Genomic DNA, 22,320 nt, shown 5'->3' on the forward strand with positions numbered 1-22,320 from the left:
AATGTCACAAACATTCAAGTACAGGTTTTTGTGTGAACACAAGTTTTAATTCTTGGGTAGGTACCTAGAAATGGGATGGCTGGGTGATATGATAGCTGTATGCTTAACTTTATAGGACACTACCAAACTGTTCTCAAAGTGACATTACCATTTTGCCTTCACACCAGCAAGTGTTTAGAGTCCCAATTTCTATGCACCTTTAAATGATATTGCCATTTTTAATGTTATTTTAGCCATTCTAATAGTTGTGTAGTGGTACCTCATTGTGGTTTTGTCTATTTCTCCTTGCATTTCTATCAGATTTTGCCTCATGTTTTGATGCTCTGTTGTTAGGTATATACATGTTAAGGATTATTGTGTCTTTTTTGAGAATTGACCACTGTATCCTTGTTCCTTGTTCTGAAACCTGCTTTTTCTAAAATTAATAATGCCCCTTTTGAGTGGTGTTAGCATAGTACACCTTTCTGCATCCCTTTACTTTTATTCCTGTATGTTGTTTACTTTTTCAATTAGAGCCCTTAAAATTTTAATCATAGTTATTTTAAATTGCCTGTCTAGTAATTCCAAAATCTAGGTCATGTCTGAGTGTGGTTTCGACACTTGCTTTATTAATTCAGACTTTTTTTTTTCTTGTCTGTCATCATGGCTTGTACTTTTTGTTGTTGTTGTTGAAGGCAGGACATGATGTATTAGATAGCAGGAACTGAGGTGAATAGGCCTTTAGTGTGAGGTTATATGCTAATCTGGCTAGCAGTTGGACTGTGTTTAATGTTTGCTGTAGCAGAGGTGCCATAGTCTTCAAATTCCTTTAGTGTCCTTGTTTTTGTCTTCCTTCTTGACTTTGGGCTTACCTAAGTACTCCTCCTCAGAGAGAGTTGGCATCTTGCAGCTATTTTAGACATAATCCACTTTTATTATCCTTGAGCCCTATTGGTATGGTTGTAAGGTGTGGGAAGGGTAGTTATCTATAATCTTATGATTAGATCTTCATATTTTAATGGGCCTGTGTTCCTGGGCTATGACATTCACAAGTGTCCTTACCCTCCAACTCCTTAGGTGAGACAGCAAGGCTAGAGCAGGCTGGAGGTATGTCATTATCTTCTGCGCTTGTGGGATGAGGCTCTGGTAAGGTATTTCTCCTGGCAGGTAGGTCTTTGTTATGGAGAATGCTCTGAGTATGTTTCAGAGTGGTTTTTCTTTCCCTTCTCCTGCCAGAGACACAAGGAGATTTTTCTTGGTTCCTCACCATGAAAACTGACGGGGCTTCATGGAGATAAAACCCGTGAAAGTGTGGGTGCTCCCTCAAGACTGTGGCACCCAGAAGGTTCTCACTCTCCTGCTGGTCTACATTCAGCCTCAGCAATTTGTCAAAATTGCCTTTTAAGTGTCCCTGCCGCTTTATGATTCCAGTGCCTTCTGTTTCAGGTAAGCTGATCTCAGCTTTAACTGTCTGTGTTCACCTGTCTCTCTAGATTTTGGTAGGGCAGTTTGCCCTGTGACTTCAATTCTCTGATGGGTGCAAGAAGAGGCCTTGATTTTCAGTTTGTTCAGCTTTTCCTTGTTGTAAGATGGGAGTAATGACTTCTGAGCTCTTTAGTTGTTGGAACTGAAAGCAAAAGTCACTTTTGTGCTTTTGATTTACATCTCACTAATGATTAATCATATTGAGAATATTTTCATATGCTTATTTGCCATCTGTATATCTTATCTGGTGAAATGTTTTAAAGCCTTTTGTCCACTTTTTAATTGAGTTGTTTCAAGAGTTCTTTATACAACCTGTTACAAATCCTCTGTCAGAAATGTGATTTGTAAAGTTTGTAGCATCGATTGTTGTTATTTTCAAGTGACTTTTCAAAAAGAAAATGGTCTTAATTTTACTAAGATCCAGTTTATATATAGATTTTTTTTGTGGCTTTGGTGGCTATCAAAATCTCTCTGCCTAATCCAAGATCATTCAGATTTTCTTCTATGTTTTCTTCTAGAATATTATAGTTTTAGGTTATACATTTAGGTCTATGATCTATTTTGAGCTTTTTTTTTTTTTTTTTTAAATAACTGTGGATCCTTTATTCAATCCTAGAGTCTTTTCTCCAAAGTCCAGTGACAACCACTGTCATTCTGCCCCTGCACTTCAATTGTCTAAGACTTTTATTTTTTTAATTTTATTTATTTATTTATTTTCCCCCAAAGCCCCAGTAGATAGTTGTGTGTCATAGCTGCACATCCTTCCAGTTGCTGTATGTGGGACGTGGCCCCAGCATGGCTGGACAAGCGGTGCGTCAGTGAGCGCCCGGGATCCGAACCAGAGCCGCCACCAGTAGAGCGCACGCACTTAACCACTAAGCCACGGGGCCGGCCCTATTTTGAGCTTTTTTAAAATAAGGTGTGAATTATAATTCAAGGTATTTTTTAAATATAGATGCCCAATTGTTCCAACACAATTTATTAAAAACACTAATTTTTTTCCCCTTTCAATTGCCTTTGTATCTTTGTTAAAAATCAGTTGACCTGTATGTGAGAGCTGATTTATGGGCCCTCTATACTATTCCTTGATTGGTGTCTGTCTTTTCAAAAATACCACTTTGTCTTGATTACCATAAGTTTGTAGTGGGTAGAGTGAGTGCTCCAAATTTCTTCTTCCTTTGCAAAATTGTTTTGTCTCATTAATAGCTACAAAAAGGCCTTCTAGTTTATTCATAAGGATTATATTTGATCTATAGATCATATGGGGAAAATCTACATTTAAAGTGAGTGTTCCAATACACAAACAACAGATAGTTCTGTTTTTTAGGTCTACTTTGATTTGTTTCATCAGTGTTTCAAGGATTTCAGAACATAGTTGCTGCATGTTTTATTTCATTTTTAGTGCTATTTTAAATGATCTCTTTTTTAAAATTTCAAGCTCTAATTGTCTATTATTAGTATTTAGAATACAATTGATTTTTTATGTTGACTTTGTGTCCTGTGACATTGAAAAACATATTTATTAGTTTTAGGAGCTTTTTGTAGATTATTTGTGAATCTCTACTTAGATAATAATGCTGTGAAGAGAGACAGCTTTACGTCTTCTTTTCTGATCTGTATTCCTTTAATTTATTCACTTGTTTTATTGTGCTGGTTAGAATTTCTAGTCTAATGTTGATGTCTAGGAGGTGATGAAAGTAGAGTTTCTCTTCTTACTCCTAATTTACAGGGAAAACATTCGGTCTTTCACTGTTAATTATGATGCTAAATGTGGGTTTATTTATACCCTTTATCACGTTGAGAAATTTCTCTCAATTTCTAGTTTACTGAGGCTTTTAGTCACTAATGGATGTTGAATTATTCCAAATGCTTTTTTGCATGTATTAAGATGATCATAAGTTTTTTCTTCTTTAGTCTGTTGATGTGATAAACTACATTGATTGATTTTTTTACTGTTGGATCAACCTCACCTTTCTGGACTAAAGACTTGATAGTGATATATTATCCATTTTACACATTGCTGGATTTGATTTGCTAACATTTTGTTGAAAATTTTGCATCTTTGTTAATGAGGGATATTAGTCTGTTGTTTTCTTTCCTGTAATATCTTATTCCCATTCTGGTATTAGGTTAATTATGGTCTTATACAGCGAATTTGGAAGAGATCTCTGCTCTTCTATTTTCTGGAAAAGATTGTGTAGAATTGGTATCATTTCTTCTTTAATTATTTGATATAATGCAAATTCAATTTCTATCACAAATATAGGATTATTCAGTTATCTATTAAAAGTTTTATAGAATTGGTACATTTCATCTAAGTTTTTGTGGGGATAGTGTTGAGTTGTTTGTGATATTCTCTTTGGGCACGTCTGTGTGTGTGCACTTGTGTGCGCACATATGCATGCCTGTGTCCATGGGTGTATTTACTGTCTCTGGTGTGCATAATGATATTTCTTCATTTTTTAAAAATCTGTGAATTTGATGGGGAGATGCTGGAATAGGATTTCCCGTGTTCCCATAACACTCTTCTACACCTTCTGCTCCGTCAGGGACACGCTTTAAGGTCTTGTTAAATATCAGGAACTGCCTCTTCCCAGCTTTACAGACCAGGTCACCTGCCTTGACCCTTTTCTCCTACTTCCTAGTAATTACTCTCTGATATTTCAATCTTATTTAAAAGCTGAAACTAAACTAAGCATCCATGGATAATTTTTTGGCATCTGTAGCTCTTTAAGGAAAACTCCAAATGAATGGACCCCTATTCTTACCTTTAAGGGCTTTTGGATAGTACTGTTCCATCTGGCTGGACCCTGAACATAGTCTGGTCAACATTAAAAGGGTAATCTTTTATTCCTTCCAAATTAGAGATAGATTAACTTACTAGGCATCTTGTCTACACTGTATATCCATTCCCTTTCCTGCAAACCTGTGATTCTTGGGCTAAGTTTCTACATGAGAAATAGACGTATTTAAATATGATTATTTTGTTAGTGACCACTCGTATATTTTTATGACCAAGAGAAGTAATCTGCTTGGGTTTTTTTAATCTGTTTTGCTTCAGAGGCCTTCCCTTAGCCCATGACTCTTGAAAACAAACAAACAAAAACTCGTTATGGGGGGGATGAGTTAGATATATGTGCCCCCTCCCCAACTGAGAACAGGAAAATAGGCATTCTACCTTTAGAGGGAGTGTTGTAACTAAATATATTACACCCATTATAAAAGAAGCCACAAATTCTAATACCACAGTCCTTATCTATGTTAGACATATTGTGAGATTTGCATGGTTTTTCTAACAATATTATATTGCAAATCACCTCATTCACGTATCTAGGATTTAATTTTACAATGAATTTTTCTAGGAAGATTCACTAAAAAGTCATATTTCCAAACTTAGCTATACCACGAATGCTTTACTGTGTCCAAGGTGACCTTTTGGTGCTACTTAAAAATATTAAAAGTAAAATAACTCACACACCTTCTGCAATAGCCCATGGATATATCACCTTCCTTAAATCCATAATTTGCAATGCTAGTTCACAACTATGTGATTTTACTTTAACAGACATTTAAATTCTGAAATGTTTGAAATCTGTAGTAATCTAGAATCCCACCTTAACATTTGACAGTTAGATCCAAAGTAAGAAAAGAGTTATATTGACTCCTTCATCTCACTAAATTCTTGCCACCATTTTCTGCTCAGTTGTACCTTAATAACTTGCTTAAAATATTAACCATGTCTAAAAATTCTGTCCTGGAGGACTCTGAGAGTTGCTGAAAGAGTTGTGTACAGAAAAAGTTACATATTGGTTGACACTGTGTGTTTTACTTACCTTAGAATAAAACACATGGGTTCACAGTGTTCTGGTACTGGAAGCACCACTAGGGATTACACCATCTGACCTTTCATCCACAGACAAGAAAACAGAAAACTGGAGAAGTAAGGTGTAAGGTGACTTTTAAGTTATTCAGATAGTGATTAAGGTGAACGTAGCCTCCAGATCTCCCAACACAGGGCCCAGTGCATTTTCTCAGTGTGCTCTTGTACTAAAAGGATAGCTGGAAAGTAAATATTATTTAGATATTCTTTTAGAGAATGATAAAGCCTCATTTTACCTTGACCTCCTGTCTTGACATTATTCTATAACATACGGAGGCTCCTAATTAAGAACCTTATACCTATTAGTAATATTTGTGCTATAAATATGCTGCCAAAATAGCCTTGTACGAGGAAAAAAAAGAAATGCTTCAGAAAAGTTAATTAATGCATCTTATAAAGTGTTTGCATTGACTTCTAAAGATGAGTGATAGAAAACCTGGTTAATTTAATGTGTTTTACTAGAATAGGCTTTGGCATAGTTATGCATAATTATAGTATATGCTGCTATTCTTACAAATAAAAGAGGACAGTTATGAAAATCAAGGACTAAAATTAAGAATTTTTTATATATCAATGGAAGCAAAGACATAAGCCAAATTGTAGTTTAATTGTTGAAAATGATACACCTCCTTGAGTTTGTATCTATAACCCAAAACTGCGTAGACATTGTTGGAGTGAGCTTCTCCTCACTCTTCCTGTTTTCATGGGAAGGGATACCAGCCAGAACAGCACTTCTAACCCCTTACTATTCCTCAAGGAGGAAGACTAAGCTAACTGATTGATAGGAAAGCCATTGGTCCATGTTTCTCAGTTTGGTGCGGCTAATTTGTTGAAAGGTTGTAAGTATTTGGTGTTTAATCTCTTTTATTCCCTCTATCTATACTAGCAGATTGTGAGGCAGCGATTCTTGGTAATTTTGTCTTCTTTCTAGACCTAAATGTTTTCTCAGGGGGAACATCCCGGGTAAGGCTGAGATGAATGTTAGAAAGTCCATTTGATTGTACAAATAAGACATGCTATCCAAAGAGCTCTGTAGTAAGAGAGGTTCTATGTTATCTCTGCTTTTAAGACTCCAGTGGTTTTTATTCAGTTCTGAGTTGTATTCTAAAGATATTATTCATTGACCCCTAGAACTCCATCATCTAATGCATGGGTTAGAAACACTAAGAAATAGACAAGGAATGGGATTTGGGGGCCAAATGCGAAGAGAACGAAAATTCTACAGGTCAGGGTGGGTGGTATAATTCTTAGGCTTTCATGAACAAAATAATTTTGACCTTGGTGGATCATAACAGGTGATTTTGGCTGCTGTTTACAGATGGAGACTATTTTTAATAACCTTACGCTTAACAGTTTCTGGCTATAGAGGCAATAATGTTCATGCTGATGGAGCTTGACATTAAAATATACTAGTCAGTTTGGCCTGTTATGGTAGGAAGACTTTTCAGGTATCAATGAGTGAAGAATATTTGCTGCCTTCATTGTTTTTCCAGCCATATTTACATGCCAAGACTTTCAAAGGCAAGGAAGCTATGTTCTGCCTGTTTTACAGAACATTAGTAAGGTTCTTGCTTTAAATAGTTTGTGTCATGCCTAGGAAGGCTATTTTAGATCAGCTGCTCTGAATTCTGTGCCTTTTTTTTTAGAATAGAAAGAGCCGAGAGAAGGAACCTCCTAAATTTATGTGACTCATTCTCAGGCTCTTAAGAGCCAATACCACCTCCTCCCATCACCTTGTGGCCTTCTCAAGCCAGGCATTCATTTAATTACATAAGTATAACCTGGACCTTCACTTAATCACATAAGTACTGATTATAAAACACCCTGAGTTTGGCAGAAAAATTTATTGACCACTTAAATATTTGTTGAGGGAGTAAATAAAAGAATGAATAGAGTAGAAGGTATGATTAATCCCCATCCATCAGAGAACAAAAATCATCGTAAGAAAGTGATGGAAATATAAAGATATGCAATGAATGGTAGAACTTGGCATCTATAACTAATTGGTGAAGCAAAACAATAAGAGAAAAGGGCAAGAACAAGACAGAGAAAAGAAAAAATAGAGAAAATGGTTAGATCTATGCTGGATTATCAAGTTTATTTTAATTAACATTCATGATTAAATGTGATAAGAATATTAAGCATCAAATAAAGGTTCTTCATTTGCATTAATCACCCAATTAACAGGGTCATCCCATATTGTTGAGAGATTCACTAATTTAAGAAACAAATTAAGTGGAGTCACTTACATTCTGAGTTCTTTTCAACATTGACTCACCAGCTAGAGAAATGTAATGCTAAAGACAACTAAGGCAAAGATACAAAAGTAGACTTGCTCCTTGCCCATCCCTAGCCGTGTACTATAGCTATGGTGTTTTCTTCTCTGTTGTTCTATCTCAATATGGGCACTGAAATAATTTTTGTAACCTATTTTAACTTGCTGTGAACATTAATAGAACATTCATATAGATTAAGAACACTGAGATGCCAATAGTAGATAGGTGTGCAAATAATATGAACAGACAAATCATGGAAAAGCAAAATTCATTTGGATTTAAATATACATGAAGACTGTCTCATCTCTGCCAATAATAAAAAGTACATTAGTCACAATGAGACACCAAATTAGTATATAAGTAAAAATGCCTCTGTTTTTACATTCTACATTTTATGAATTGTAAGATGCATGATTTTTGCATGTTCACATCTTTGAAATTAACATGTATCTTACCATTGTGGCATCTCAGATATAGTGAAATATTGTAGATGGAATCTTTGGTTCATGTTGCAATATTTAAATGAAATTAGTTCATAAGTGTGTGAGGCTGGTTATCACCACTATTAATATCATGATCTTTGTTTTTCCCATTGAATTGATCAACATGGACTAGTTGTGCTGCAGTAACAAGCAACCCCAAAATCTCAGTGCTTAACACAAAGGCTTATTTCTTTCTCACCCTATATGTTCATTGTAGATCAGCAGGGATCTCTCTGCTTACTGGGTTTTAAGGGATGCAGGCTGATGCATGCCATCCTGGCATCTTGGCATGAACTTCCATGATCACCTCAGCAGAGAGGAGAGACTATGACAAGTCACACATTGGCTGTTAAAGCACTGGACACATGTCACATCTTCTCACAATCATTGGCCAAAGAAAATCACATGATGATGTTGAACTGGAAAGGGCAATCCTATCATGTCAGTCAATGAGGCGTGCCCTTGAAGACTTGCGAGCAGCACCAATGACTTCTACAACTACCTCAACCAACCCAGCTGTTGCTCTCCTTATTCTGGCTTTTTTTATTTGGCTGAGTCATAAAAGTGTCTGTCTTCTGATTCAAATTCACATTCAGGAAAATAACAATTGACTATGTCCCTTTTTAGAATAATTTTGAATAAGAACACAGAGTGACAATTACAATCCCTGTTACAGGCTGAACTATGTCCTCAAAAATTTATATGTTGAAGTCCTAACCCCTAGTACCTCAGAATGCAACTATATTTGGACACAGGGTCTTCAAAGAGGCAATTAAGTTAAAATGAGGTCATAAGTGTGAACCTTAATCCAATACAACCCTTCTTAGAAGTGGAGATGAGGACACAGACACACACACAGAGGGAGGAAGATGTGAAGCACAGGGGGGAGATGGCCATCTGCAAGCCAAGAAGAGAAGGCTCAGAAGAAACCAACCCTGTTGACACCTTGATCTCGGACTTCTAGACTCCAGAATTGTGAGAAAATAAATTTCTGTTGTTTAAGCCACTTAGCCTGGCGTACTTTGTTATGGAAGCCTGAGCAAACTAACACAACCTCCTCCTTCCACCTTGGTCTTTCTGATAGTTCAAATGATGAATGCCAGAAATATCATTTACACACAATTGTTTTTCTTAGATACTAAATAGCCTCTCTTCCAAACTGAAGGGCTTGGGAAAGGGTAATCATTCTTAGTCCTGTCACCTAGGTTGACTGACTCATTGGAACTCAGGTTCCAATGGCAATAAAGAGACATTTTAGAACTTAGAATTCATGAAACAACTTTGAAAATGATCTTTTGTATCTTTCTAGGCTTTACCAATAGAGTCTTGGTAACATTTTGCATATATCAAAATTTATGGGATTTAGTTATGGCTAAAAAAAAAAAAAAAAAAAATGCCAGTTGGAAATTAGCGCTTGCATCTGTAGAGGAATGAAAACAAAGTCATCTTCCTAGCTAACAAGATAATTACACTTAGGAAGGAAACTGCCTTTGTTTAGGAAATAATTTCAAATGCTGCTTTCACTGGAGAGTAAGACCTTGAGGGAAGGGGTTAGCAGGGTATAAAGAAAAAAAATGCTTTGAATAAGAGTGAATAGGAATTTGGGGGTTGAAAGAGCTGTGTGAATAGGGAAACCATGGCCTGTGACCTAAAGATTTTTTTTAAAAAGGTTAATTTCCAAATTTTTGGTCATTTGCTGTAATGCAATGTTATCGGTCCCTTTATATTGGTTTCCTTAAGTAAACATGTTATATTTATATATATAGCATATCTGAATGCTATACATGTAAATGTGTGTGTGTGTTTGTGCCTATATGTGTGAAATTTAAGGAAGGAGACTACGTTGCATGTTTGGATCAACACTAGGTTGGATATGAAGCAGGCGTGTAATCTCCCCTTCCTCTGTGACTAAGGCAGGTAATGGAAATGGGTGAAGCCTGCAGTAGATAGGATAAAGGAGAGAGTGGTGACCTGGAGAGAAGACACTTCACTGGAAAGGAGCTTTATCAACTCTTGCAGGTTATTGCCTTGGGGAATAGAGTTCAGTGAAGATATATATTATGATTTTTCAAAATAATCCTAAGATTTTGGTATTTCTGAAAAATTTTCTGATTTTTAAATGTTAACAACTAATTTAAATAAAAGAGTGTATAGGCCATAAATAATGTTTGAATGCCAAATTCAGTTTTTGGCCTATGAGCAAAACACAGAGCATATAATGAGAATTCAGTGGAGATCAGAATTTGAAACAAGAAATAATCATAGGACCTTAAGACCCCAGAGATTTTCAGAAAAAGTGATGGCATTGGACATTTTACAAGATGTGCAATGGGATTTGAAGCTAATCTTACTTTGATAATAAATAGAAAAAGGATCCCAAGAGACATCTGGATTCACACTCAATGGTGCCCACCTTGTTGTCACCTCTTTATGTCTGATAAAAGATTCTTATTGAGTAATTGTGTATGAGGCACCTAACTGAAGATCAGGGTCTCAAACCCTAGTTTCCATAAGGTCGCTAGTTTCCATAAGGTCTGGTTGTATAATGGGACTTTGGGGCAAACATTTGATCAATGAATAGATTAATGGAAGCATCATAAAAGTAATGAATAGATTAATGGAAACATCATAAAAGTACATACTTTTTCAGTGAACAGGGGTTTTAAAACCTCAAAAAATACGCGTTAACTTTGGTTCACAACGATGACTTGTGTACCCTTTTTTGACGTCTAATATTTTATGTTGGTGATAATATATTAGTAAGTAATCACTTGGCATATCCTCTGACAGAAAATGTAAGGTTTTGATTTTCAGCTTCAATAAGATCAGATGTGAGTGCACGAGATGAATGGCTCCAGCTTCTTGGAGAGCGAGATACATCACAAGCCCTCACTCTGCAGAAACTATGAACAAGTTGAGGAAAATGAATGTTGTTATAAGTTTGTAATTTTGGGGGAACACTTTCTGAAGTAAATTGACTTCAAAATTAGAGAATGATTTCCAGGACTTGCAGATAATATCCTTACATAGGCTTAAAGTTTTTCACCTGGCAAAAGGATTTCAAATAAGCGGCCTCTCACCAACTCCTCCATCATCATTTATCAACTCATGGAAATCAGCGATATTTTGTTTTCTGAGAGTCCTGGCTTACATTCCTTCAGAGTGACCTGGGAAGAATTAAAATTTGATTTAAAATATTCAGCTTCCTTGAGATGTGTGCGAGTTGAATAAGACCAACCTGGTTATTTATCATCATTATTACTGATGCTACTACTAATAATTACAAACTTATTTTAATCAACCTTTGACCCTTCAATATCTGCTCATTCAGCAGATTACGCAACTTCTTTGCTGTCTTCTTTTTATGCCTCGCTCCACCTCTGAGGATGTTTATGTTCCTAGTAATTGAAGGTTGAGGAAAGGAAATTCATGCAACAAATGCTGTTATTAAAACCATGGTATTGAGTTGCAACAAAAGAAAAAAAAATCACAATAAATAATCATCTTTATAACTATGCAACAAAAAGAATTCTAAGCCTGACTAAGAAATAAATGACATTGTATGCATGCATATCCAATTTACTTGCCAATTAGAGATACAACCATATTGCCAAACTTGTACAATTGCCATTGTACAAATACAACCATATTTGTAATAAGATTTGTTCTTCTGGCTAAATTTCTGAGGTTTATCTGCAAATCTGGCTTCTATCAGTATAACCAATTAAAATATATGAGTATATATATATTGTAGATAAACACACATAGAGAAAGTTACATAATGTAGTTGTTTAATTTCTAATAATAATTTTTATTCAAGTGATGTTTTTAAATATGAAGAACCACTTTTTTTAGTGGTAGGTATTCTTTGATATAATTATTGTGCTATTTGATATTTTACACAATTTTGGGTTAAAATACAATCCAAAATAACACACACACACACACACACACAAGGTTGAACCACATAAAGTTGCCAATATTCAACTGTTTCTTACCTGAAAAAGGGCACTTTCATATAGTTCAACATGATATGAAAATATCTGCTAAATGAAAATTTTTTAACTGTTTTGACACAGCCTAAGAAATCTGCTCTTAACAAAGCCAACCATTTCTCAAACGGGGAATGAGTTAATTTAGAGTTTAAAAACTAAACGCTCTTGGAAAAAAGACTTTCAATAATCTATGGAAATACTACGATTTTAGAATGTGCTTTAGAAAAATACGGAGGTGATGGTGAGGAGAAATTTTTAAAATTTGATATTGGAAAAACGTGCAGTTGGCTTTGAAATCCTTGTGAGTATTACTTTGGGATTGCTTTAAAATCCTGCTCCATGGAAACAACTGCTTACTAGCTCCCTTCATCTTAGTTCAACACTGAATTAAAGACAACATCTCATTACTGTGCTGACTGGTAACTTTTCAAAGCTGCCCTCTGAAATCTCTTCCAAGAAGCATCATTAAAGATTCAATACCCAAATAAGTCATCTATTTGTCCCCAAGTGTGATGTGTGCATCTGCAGTTCTGAATAAACTGCAGTATGATAATACTGCAAAAAGCAAGTGTGAAAGACATAGGACCAATTGGCCAATCTGAAAAATTCAGCTTTGGTTTAGAGAGATAAGAAAAAAACAAATACCTTTTCCTTGCTTCAAGTAATTCATCTTCAGACAGTAGTGATATGTACAGAGTATTTGCAAATAGAATGAGGCATTAAAGGATCCAGCAATAAATCCTCTTCTTTTTCTTTTCAAAGGCAGTTTCTCATCCTTTATCTGGCCTTTTAAGTAAGTTGATTACGATAATTCCTATGTGTCCTTCTGGGATGCAGTGATGAGCCTATGAATGCTCACTCATGAAATTATGAGAAAGATAGGGAATTGGAAAGTCAATATGAAATAGGGGGAAAAACCACAGGGAAATGAGGATAAGGAGGAGAGGCTAAACATACGCAAAACAAAACAAAACAAAACACAAATTTCTTCTCAGCTGGTGGTGTTCAAAAATCTTCCTTGTAACTTGAAAATCAGTACAATATATGCTGATGAAAAAGCTTTCGTTTGTGCAAAATGACTGCTGTGTACATCAAAGAGAATTTTGCTTACCACATCAAATGGAACACTTTAAGCTCTCATGTAAATAATATAGCCTAATATGTCTCAGAGTCACCCATACAAGATAGTCCTGGTTAGGCTAAACACTATGGCAGAAGCATTGAGTTAGTAGGAAAAAGGAATGAGGTATTAAAAATGAAAACATTTCAGAAAGGAAGAGCTTGATGATAAGCATTTTAATGAAGAAAGAGAAAGAAAACAAATTTTTTAGTAGAATCTTGTTCGGGTTTTCGCAAATTTGAAAGTCCCTCTGCAAACTTCACCAGAAGCTAGAATTCAGTAAATGTATGTGTGGTCATATTATATGATAGGCATAGGATTAGTTGCTAGTTTCTACCTTTCAGGAGCACACCATCTAAAGAGGAGAGAGAGAAGTAAACCAGTCATTACCATACACTGTAATAAACATAATGATAGAAATACAAAGTACTAGAAAGTTCAAAGCGGGGCAAAATCAAAGGTGTTGAGTGAGTGAGTCAGGGCAGTTTCTTGGAGTGGTCACCTTGGACCTGAATCTTGAAATGCACACCAGAACTAGCCAGGTGGAAAAGGTGATGGGAAAGGTAAAAGAGAGAGTATGTTCAAAGCCATAAAGTAAAAAAGCATGGACTGTTTGGTGAATTACATGTAGTCTATATAGCTGGATTGCAGGGTATGGATGGAGGGGGAGAAGTGAACCTCTTCTAGCTACCAACTGTATATCCCTTTTTAGGTCTGAACAGTCTCATTTCCTGTTAAGCCCTACTGAGCTCTAGATACCTGCCAGGGAGAAGACATACCTACCCCAATTAGCATGCTGCAGCCTGGCAAGTAGATTATAATCTCTTTATTCCTTCATCCAAAGGCTCTTCTTGCATATCTTAGAAGGTGGAACTGGGAAAATCAGTATCTATAGTGGTCTCCATATGATTCTTTGTCCTGTTCCATATTCAAAATTTTCTCTAAATATAGATACAAAGGGAAGGGTGGTGAGAGGAAGGGTGTGTGGAGGCAACACAATTTGCAGTTATTTATTCAGGATGAGGAGTTTTTAGAAATGAAGTAAATCCTAAGGATTGACTTTATTTACATCATTATTAGAGTTTTAAAACTCAATGCAGCTATTAGAAAATTAAGTTAGATGGGCTACAATTAGAGGAACATATCTATGGGATATATGGAACATATAGGGAATGCCTATGAAAAAACTATGTGCAACAATTTTGACTAATTACTGTTACTGGGATTAATTTCCATTTAATTGAAATTTTATTGTATTTCTACAAGTGAAGCTGAAAATTGGTAAACCTTGATGACCTGACACCCAATCCACTTGAACCTTCAATAAACCCTCAGTTCTGCATTCTTTCATAAACAAGAGGTGAAAAAAATGAAACAAGCGCTTAGAGATTTATTCCCAAGATCAGAGTTGGTGCGTGGTCAATTACATTGCCCAGTCTCTAAAGCTGTTTATATGTATATTTGCAGAGGGAAATAACACTAATTAGTGTTGCTAATGATGGCTTTGCACTATTATGAAATTTTAATAATGAAAGATTATGTTTTCTTTATTTATTTGTTTATGGCAAGGAGATAAAGATGCTGTAGACGACTGAACCTGAGGTGTGTGTATCCTCGTTCTTGAAGGCTACCCAGTCAAAAGTAACTCTTTCACCTAAGTTACTATTATATCATTTTTTCTGTTTAATATAGAGCTTACTATATGCCAGACAAATATTACAAATATTAACACATTTAATGCACATAACACAATGAGGTAGATCCTATTATTATGCCTATTTTGCAAATGAGGCAACTGAGACCCAAAGAGTTGGAGTAACTTACCTAAGAACATACGGCTGGCTAGAAAATAGTGAAGCTGAGATAGGAACCCAGACAGCCTGGCTTGGGTTTGTGCTCTTACTACTCAGGAATATGTTAATATTATGCAGTAAGAGGGATATATCTTATACAACAGTAGGCTCAAAAATACATTTTCAGGAAAACATTCAGGGAGATATAAGATTGAGGGTCATTAGGTGAGCACAGTCTCTTGCATCTCCCAGGTTTTCTCCGGGGAGACAGTGCTTGGCATTGATGGCAATCTGCCTGTAGAGAGTGAGGTCCTCCCAGACTGGCAAAGCCATGGATGACAGCTTATCAAACTTTTAACTCCAAAACATCTCACCTCAAAACTCAGGACTGCTACTTTATATGGATGCTAAACATGCCATATGCAAACTTGACTCTTGGCTCTAATATTTGCATTCCAGGTACAATTTTATTTTATGTCCCCAATATCATTTTGCATTATATACTTTTTTCATTGACTCTAAGATGATATTTATTTATTTATTTATTTATTTATTTATTTATTTATTTATTTATTTATTTTAATTTTTTATTTATTGCAGTAACATTGGTTTATAACATTGTATAAATTTCAGGTGTACATCATTATACTTCTATTTCTGCATAGATTACATCATGTTCGCCACCCAAATACTAATTACAACCCATCACCACACACATGTGCCGAATTATCCCTTTCGCCCTCCTCCCTCCCCCCTTCCCCTCTGGTAACCACCAGTACAATTTCTGTCTCTATGTGTTTGTTTATTGTTGTTATTATCTACTATTTAATGAAGGAAATAATACGGTATTTGACCTTCTCCCTCTGACTTATTTCGCTTTGCATAATACCCGAAATGTCCATCAATGTTGTCACAAATGGCTGGATTTCATCGTTACTTATGGCTGAGTAGTATTCCATTGTGTATATATACCACATCTTCTTTATCTATTCGACCCTTGGTGGGCACTTAGGTTGCTTCCAAGTCTTGGCTATTGTGAATAACGCTGCAATGAACACAGGGCTGCATGTATCTTCATGCATTGGTGTTTTCAAGTTCTTTGGATAAATACCCAGCAGTGGAATAGCTGGATCATATGGTAGTTCTATCCTTGATTTTTTGAGGAATCTCCATACTGTTTTCCATAGTGGCTGCACCACTTTGCACTCCCACCAGCAGTGTATGAGAGTTCCCTTCTTTCCACATCCTCTCCAACATATGTTGTTTCCCGTCTTGTTAATTATAGCCATTCTGATGGGCGTGAGGTGATATCTCATTGTAGTTTTGATTTGCATTTCCCTGATAGTTAATGATTTTGAACATCTTTTCATGTGTCTGTTGGCTGTCTGTATATCTTCTTTGGAGAAATGTCTGTTCAAGTCTTTTGCCCATTTTTAAATTGGGTTGTTAGTTTTTTTGTTGTTGAGATGCATGAGTTCTTTATATATTTTGGAGATTAGGCCCTTATCAGATGTATGGTTTGCAAATATCTTCTCCCAATTGTTAGGTTGTCTTTTCGTTTTGTTGATGGTTTCCTTTGCTGTGCAGAAGCTTTTTAGTTTGAGTAGTCCCATTTGTTTATTTTTTCTATTGTTTCTATTGCCTGGTCAGACATGGTGATTGAAAATATGTTGTTAAGACTGATATCGAAGAGCATACTGCCTATGTTTTCTTCTAGAAGTTTCATAGTTTCAGGGCTTACATTCAAGTCTTTAATCCATTTGGAGTTAATTTTTGTGTATGGTGTAAGGTAAGGGTCTACTATCATTTTTCTGCATGTGGCTATCCAGTTTTCCCAACACCATTTGTTGAAGAGACTTTCTTTTCTCCATTGTATGTTCTTGGCTCCTTTGTCAAAGATTAGCTGTCCATAGATGTGTGGGTTTATTTCTGGGCTTTTGATTCTATTCCATTGATCTGTGTGTCTGTTTTTGTGGCAGTACCATGCTGTTTTGGTTACTATAGCCTTGTAGTATATTTTGAAATCAGGGAGTGTGATACCTCCAGCTTTGTTCTTTTTTCTCAGGATTCCCTTACCTATTCGGGGTCTTTTGTTGTTCCATATAAATTTTAGGATTCTTTGTTCTATTTCTGTGTAAAATGTTGTTGGAACTTTGATAGGGATTGCATTGAATCTATAGATTGCTTTAGGAAGTATGGACATCTTAACTACGTTAATTCATCCAATCCAAGAGCATGGAATATATTTCCATTTCTTTGTGTCTTCTTCAATTTCTTTCAGCAATGTTTTATAGTTTTCGGTGTACAGCTCTTTCACCTCTTTGGTTAAATTTATTCCTAGGTATTTTATTCTTTTTGTTGCAATTGTAAATGGGATGGTATTCTTAATTTCTCTTTCTGCTACTTTGTTAGTGTATAGAAATGCAACTGATTTTTGTATGTTGATTTTGTATCCTGCAACTTTACCATATTCGTTTATTACTTCTAAAAGGTTTCTGGTGGATTCTTTAGAGTTTTCTATATATAATATCATGTCATCTGCACATAGTGAGAGTTTCACTTCTTCCTTTCCAATTTGGATCCCTTTTATTTCTTTCTCTTGCCGGAGTGCTCTGGCTAGGACTTCCAGCACTATGTTAAATAGGAGTGGTGACAGTGGGCATCCTTGTCTGGTTCCCATTCTTAGAGGGATAGCTTTCAGTTTTTCACCATTGAGGATGGTATTAGCTGTGGGTTTCTCATGTATGGCCTTTTTTCTGTTGAGGTACTTTCCTTCTATACCCATTTTATTCAGAGTTTTTATCATAAATGGATGCTATATCTTGTCAAATGCTTTCTCTGCATCTATTGAGATGATCATGTGATTTTTATTCTTCATTTTATTAATGTGGTGTATTACGTTGATTGATTTGCTAATGTTAAACTATCCCTGCATACCTGGAATAAATCCCACTTGATCATGGTGTATAATCTTTTTAACGTATTGTTGTATGCGATTTGCTAGTATTTTGTTGAGGATTTTTGCATCGATGTTCATCAGTGATATTGGCCTGTAGTTTTATTTTTTTGTGTTGTCCTTGTCTGGTTTTGGTATCAGGGTAATGTCGGCTTCGTAGAATGAGTTAGGGAGCTTCCCCCCCTCCTCAATTTTTTGGAAGAGTTTGAGAAGTATAGGTATTAAGTCTTCTTTGAATGTTTGGTAGAATTCACCAGGGAAGCCGTCTGGTCCTGGACTTTTATTTTTGGGGAGGTTTTTGATGACTGTTTTGATCTCCTTACTGGTGATTGGTCTATTCAAATTCTCTACTTCTTCTTGATCCAGTTTTGGAAGGTTGTATGATTCTAAGAATTTATCCATTTCTTCCAGATTGTCAAATTTGTTGGCATATAGCTTTTCATAGTATTCTCTTATAATCTTTTGTATTTCTGAGGTGTCTGTTGTAATTTCTCCTCTTTCATTTCTGATATTACTTATTTGTGCCTTCTCTCTTTTTTCTTGGTGAGTCTAGCTAAAGGTTTGTCAATTTTGTTGATCTTTTCAAAGAACCAGCTATTGGTTTTATTAATTTTTTCTATTGTTTTTTTGGTCTCTATTTCATTTATTTCTGCTCTGATTTTTATGATTTCCCTTCTTCTACTGATTTTGGGCTTTGTTTGTTCTTCTTTTTCCAGTTCCTTTAGGTGCATTGTTAGATTGTTTATTTGAGATTTTTCTTGTTTGTTGAGATAGGCCTGTATTGCTATAAACTTCCCTCTTAGAACCGCTTTTGCTGTATCCCATAAATTCTGGCATGTCGTATTTTCATTTTCATTTGTCTCCAGGTATTTTTTTATTTCTCTTTTGATTTCTTCATTGACCCAGTCATTGTTCAGTAGCATTTTGTTTAATCTCCACATATTTGTGGCTTTTCTGATTTTCTTCCTATAGTTGATTTCTAGTTTCATACCGTTGTGGTCAGAAAAGATACTTGGTATTATTTCAATCTTCTTAAATTTATGGAGACTTGTTTTGTGGCCTAATATGTGATCAATCCTGGAGAATGTTCCATGTGCATTTGAAAAGAACGTGTATTCTTCGGTTTTTGGATAGAATGCTCTGTATATATCTACTAGGTCCATCTGTTCTAGTGTGTCATTTAAGGCCAATGTTTCCTTATTAATTTTCTGTTTGGATGATCTGTCTGTTGGTGTAAGTGGAGTGTTAAAGTCCCCTACTATTATTGTGTTACTGTCTATTTCTGTTACTATGTCTGTTAATAATTGCTTTATATATTTAGGTACACCTACATTGGGTGTGTAGATATTTACAATTGTTATATCCTCTTGTTGGATTATTCCCTTGATCATTATGTAATGCCCTTCTTTGTGTCTTTTTACAGTTTTTGTTTTAAAGTCTATTTTGTCTGATATGAGTCCTGCTACCCCAGCTTTCTTTTCATTGCCATTTGCGTGGAGTATCTTTTTCCATCCCTTCACTTTCAGTTTGTGAGTGTCTTTAGGTCTGAAGTGTGTCTCTTGTATGCAGCATATATATGGGTCTTATTTTTTTATCCGTTCAGCCACCCTATGTCTTTTAATTGGAGCATTTCTTCCATTGATGTTTAAAGTAGCTAAGTATGTACTTACTGCCATTTTTAAACTTTTTTTTTTCTCATTGTTTTAGTAGTCCTTCTCTGTTCCTTTCTTCTTCTATACAGAATTGATGGTCTCTTTAGTTTGAACTCTGTCTGAAAGTGCTACTCTTTAACACTCCTCCTCCCTCCTTTTATGTTTTTGATATCATATCTAACCTCCTTTTTGTGCATTTGTATCCATTACGTTCTTATCATGGATATAGATAATTTTTCCTATTTGTGGTCTTCTCTTTTCCCCTTAAATCAGTCCCTTTAACATTTCTTGTAGCACTGGTTTCTTGGTGACGAACTCCTTTAATTTTTGCTTGTCTGGGAAATTTTTGATCTCTCCTTCCATTTTGAATGATAATCTTGCTGGGTAGAGTATTCTTGGCTGTAAGTTTTTTCCTTTTAGCACTTTCAATATATCGTGACACTCTCTTCTAGCCTGTAAGGTTTCTGCTGAGAAGTCAGCTGATAGCCTTATGGGGTTTCCTTTATATGTAACTTGACTTTCTCTTGTGGCTTTTAGGATTCTCTCTTTATCTTTAATTCTGGACATTTTGATTATGATGTGTCTTGGTGTGGGCCTCTTTGGGTTTATCTTGTTTGGGGCTCTCTGTGCTTCCTGTAACTGGATGTCTGTTTCCTTCCTTAGGTTAGGGAAGTTTTCATCTATTATTTCTTGAAATAGATTCTCTACCCCTTTGTCTCACTCTTCTCCTTCTGGGACACCTATAACATGGATGTTAGTGTGCTTGATGTTGTCACAGAGGTCCCTTAGACTGTCCTCACTCTTTTTAATTCTTTTCTCTTTTACCTGTTCAGCTTGGCTAATTTCTTCTAGTCTTTCGTCCAGCTCATAGATCCGTTCTTCTGTATCCTCTACTCTGCTTTTGAGTCCCTCTAGTGAATTTTTCATTTCCAGTATTGTATTCTTCATTTCTGATTGGTTCTTTTTTATATCTTCCATTTCTTTGTTGACATTCTCACTGAGTTCATCTATTCTTCTCCCCAGATCAGTGAGCATCCTTAACACTCTTAGTTTGAACTCTCTGTTGGGTAGGTTGCTCATTTCTGTTTCACTTAGTTCCCTTTCTGGGGTTTTGTCCTGTTCCCTTACTTGGAATGTATTCCTTTGCCTCCTCATTTTGCCTCTTTCCCTGTGCTTGTGTCTACATATTAGGTAGGTCAGCTACGTCTCCTGCTCTTGGATAGGTGACCTTATGTAAGTGATGGCTTAGGAGGCCTGCGGTGTGCTTCCCTCAGTTCTCAGTGTTCCAGGGGTGACCCCTATGTGGGCTATGTGTGTCCTTCTGTTGTGGCCTGTTTGCTCTCGCTGTAGGCACCCAGGGAGGCTGAGTTATGCTCCTGGCCAGCTGTCGTAATGCTCAGCTGCTTGTAGTTGTTGTGGGCCCTTCAGTCTAAGATGATATTTATTATAAAATATTTTATATACTACTAAGAAGGAAGAAATCCTGCCAATTAAATCATAATAATTTCAGTCTTATTTAGAATTTTTGCATTATATTTATGGAAAAAAAACTTATTTAGAAAGAGGTCTTAATCATATGCCACTTTTGTGCATGCATAAAACAGAAAATATAACATTCTAGTTAAGATATGCCTAAAACGTTTTTCACATTTCAAATTTGAATCTTTGAGTGGCTTGTCAATTCAAAGTCAATGATGACATATTTTTGCATACAGAATCATCTTCTATGCCATCAAGAACATTGGAGATTTAGCATTTTTATAAGGTACCTTACTTGACTGTTTCCTGGCTGTTAAAAAATAATAACAATTTTAAAATACACCCCCACTTCAGAGATATTAAAATGTGGGGTAAAATGAGTATCTTGGAATTGATGAAATATGGCATATAGTACTGACTGAGCATAACACATGAGCAGTCACATAATAACTTTGTAAAGATGGTCAGTCTATGGGCATGTCCAATCAGCTATTTTGAGACTGGAGGAATGGAACACAGCCGGCAAGGCCAGAGTCTACCCAACACAAGAACATTGCATGGCGCAGAGTAGGTGCTGAATAAATGGGTTTTTGAATGAACACGGCCCAATTTTCCAGCAGAATTAAGCATTGTCTCATATTAATTTATTGGTATCAGTAGTTACTTCAACTCATGTATTAACTAGAGAAGATTTTGAATTACTCTGGATATATATTCAGATCTCTGCATTTTACATAAGCGATGTCTTTGGCTTGGCTTTTCACAAATACTACAAGTTTGAGGAGAAGAAAGAGAAAGTTTGAATATGCAAAAAAGATGATGCTGACCAAGTGAACTTCTGAAATGTGCACAGGGCATACAGTGATACAGCATGAATGCTTGTGTGTACTTGGACAAAAAGTTAGACTAAATAAAAAGGGAAATAAATAAGAGACTGCTTTAAGCTCATTATATTAAAATTTTACTTGATATATATCTGTATATGAAGGATCTACTTGATTGTGTTTTTCTTTTTTTGAGAATGGCTAATTTATTTCATCAGATAGAATGATGGCAATTCTTTCTTTTGTCATTAAGTACAGAAACATCTTTGTGATTCTTTCTCTTCCTCTGAACTCGATTGATTTTCATAGATTCTAAGAGTATAGATTGGTATGCAACAATAATCCTTGGGCTATCTGCTAACATTTGGTTGTATCAATATGATTTGATTCCAAGCTCAA

At 35.7% G+C, this 22,320-nt stretch overlaps 1 long non-coding RNA gene across 3 annotated transcripts in view; it reads left to right on the plus strand.

Annotated features, from left to right (window-relative positions):
• The first annotated feature begins 1,193 nt into the window (after positions 1-1,193).
• The window catches only part of LOC131419147 (uncharacterized), a 122,903-nt gene continuing 101,776 nt past the window's right edge, over positions 1,194-22,320 (plus strand). For all 3 annotated transcript variants that reach the window (XR_009223152.1, XR_009223151.1, XR_009223153.1), the window contains exon 1: positions 1,194-1,425. This is a non-coding gene — a long non-coding RNA (uncharacterized LOC131419147). The remainder of the gene's footprint in view (positions 1,426-22,320) is intronic.

Source organism: Diceros bicornis, chromosome 20 (genome assembly GCF_020826845.1).
Source record: "Diceros bicornis minor isolate mBicDic1 chromosome 20, mDicBic1.mat.cur, whole genome shotgun sequence".
NCBI classification, from domain to species: Eukaryota; Metazoa; Chordata; class Mammalia; order Perissodactyla; family Rhinocerotidae; genus Diceros; species Diceros bicornis.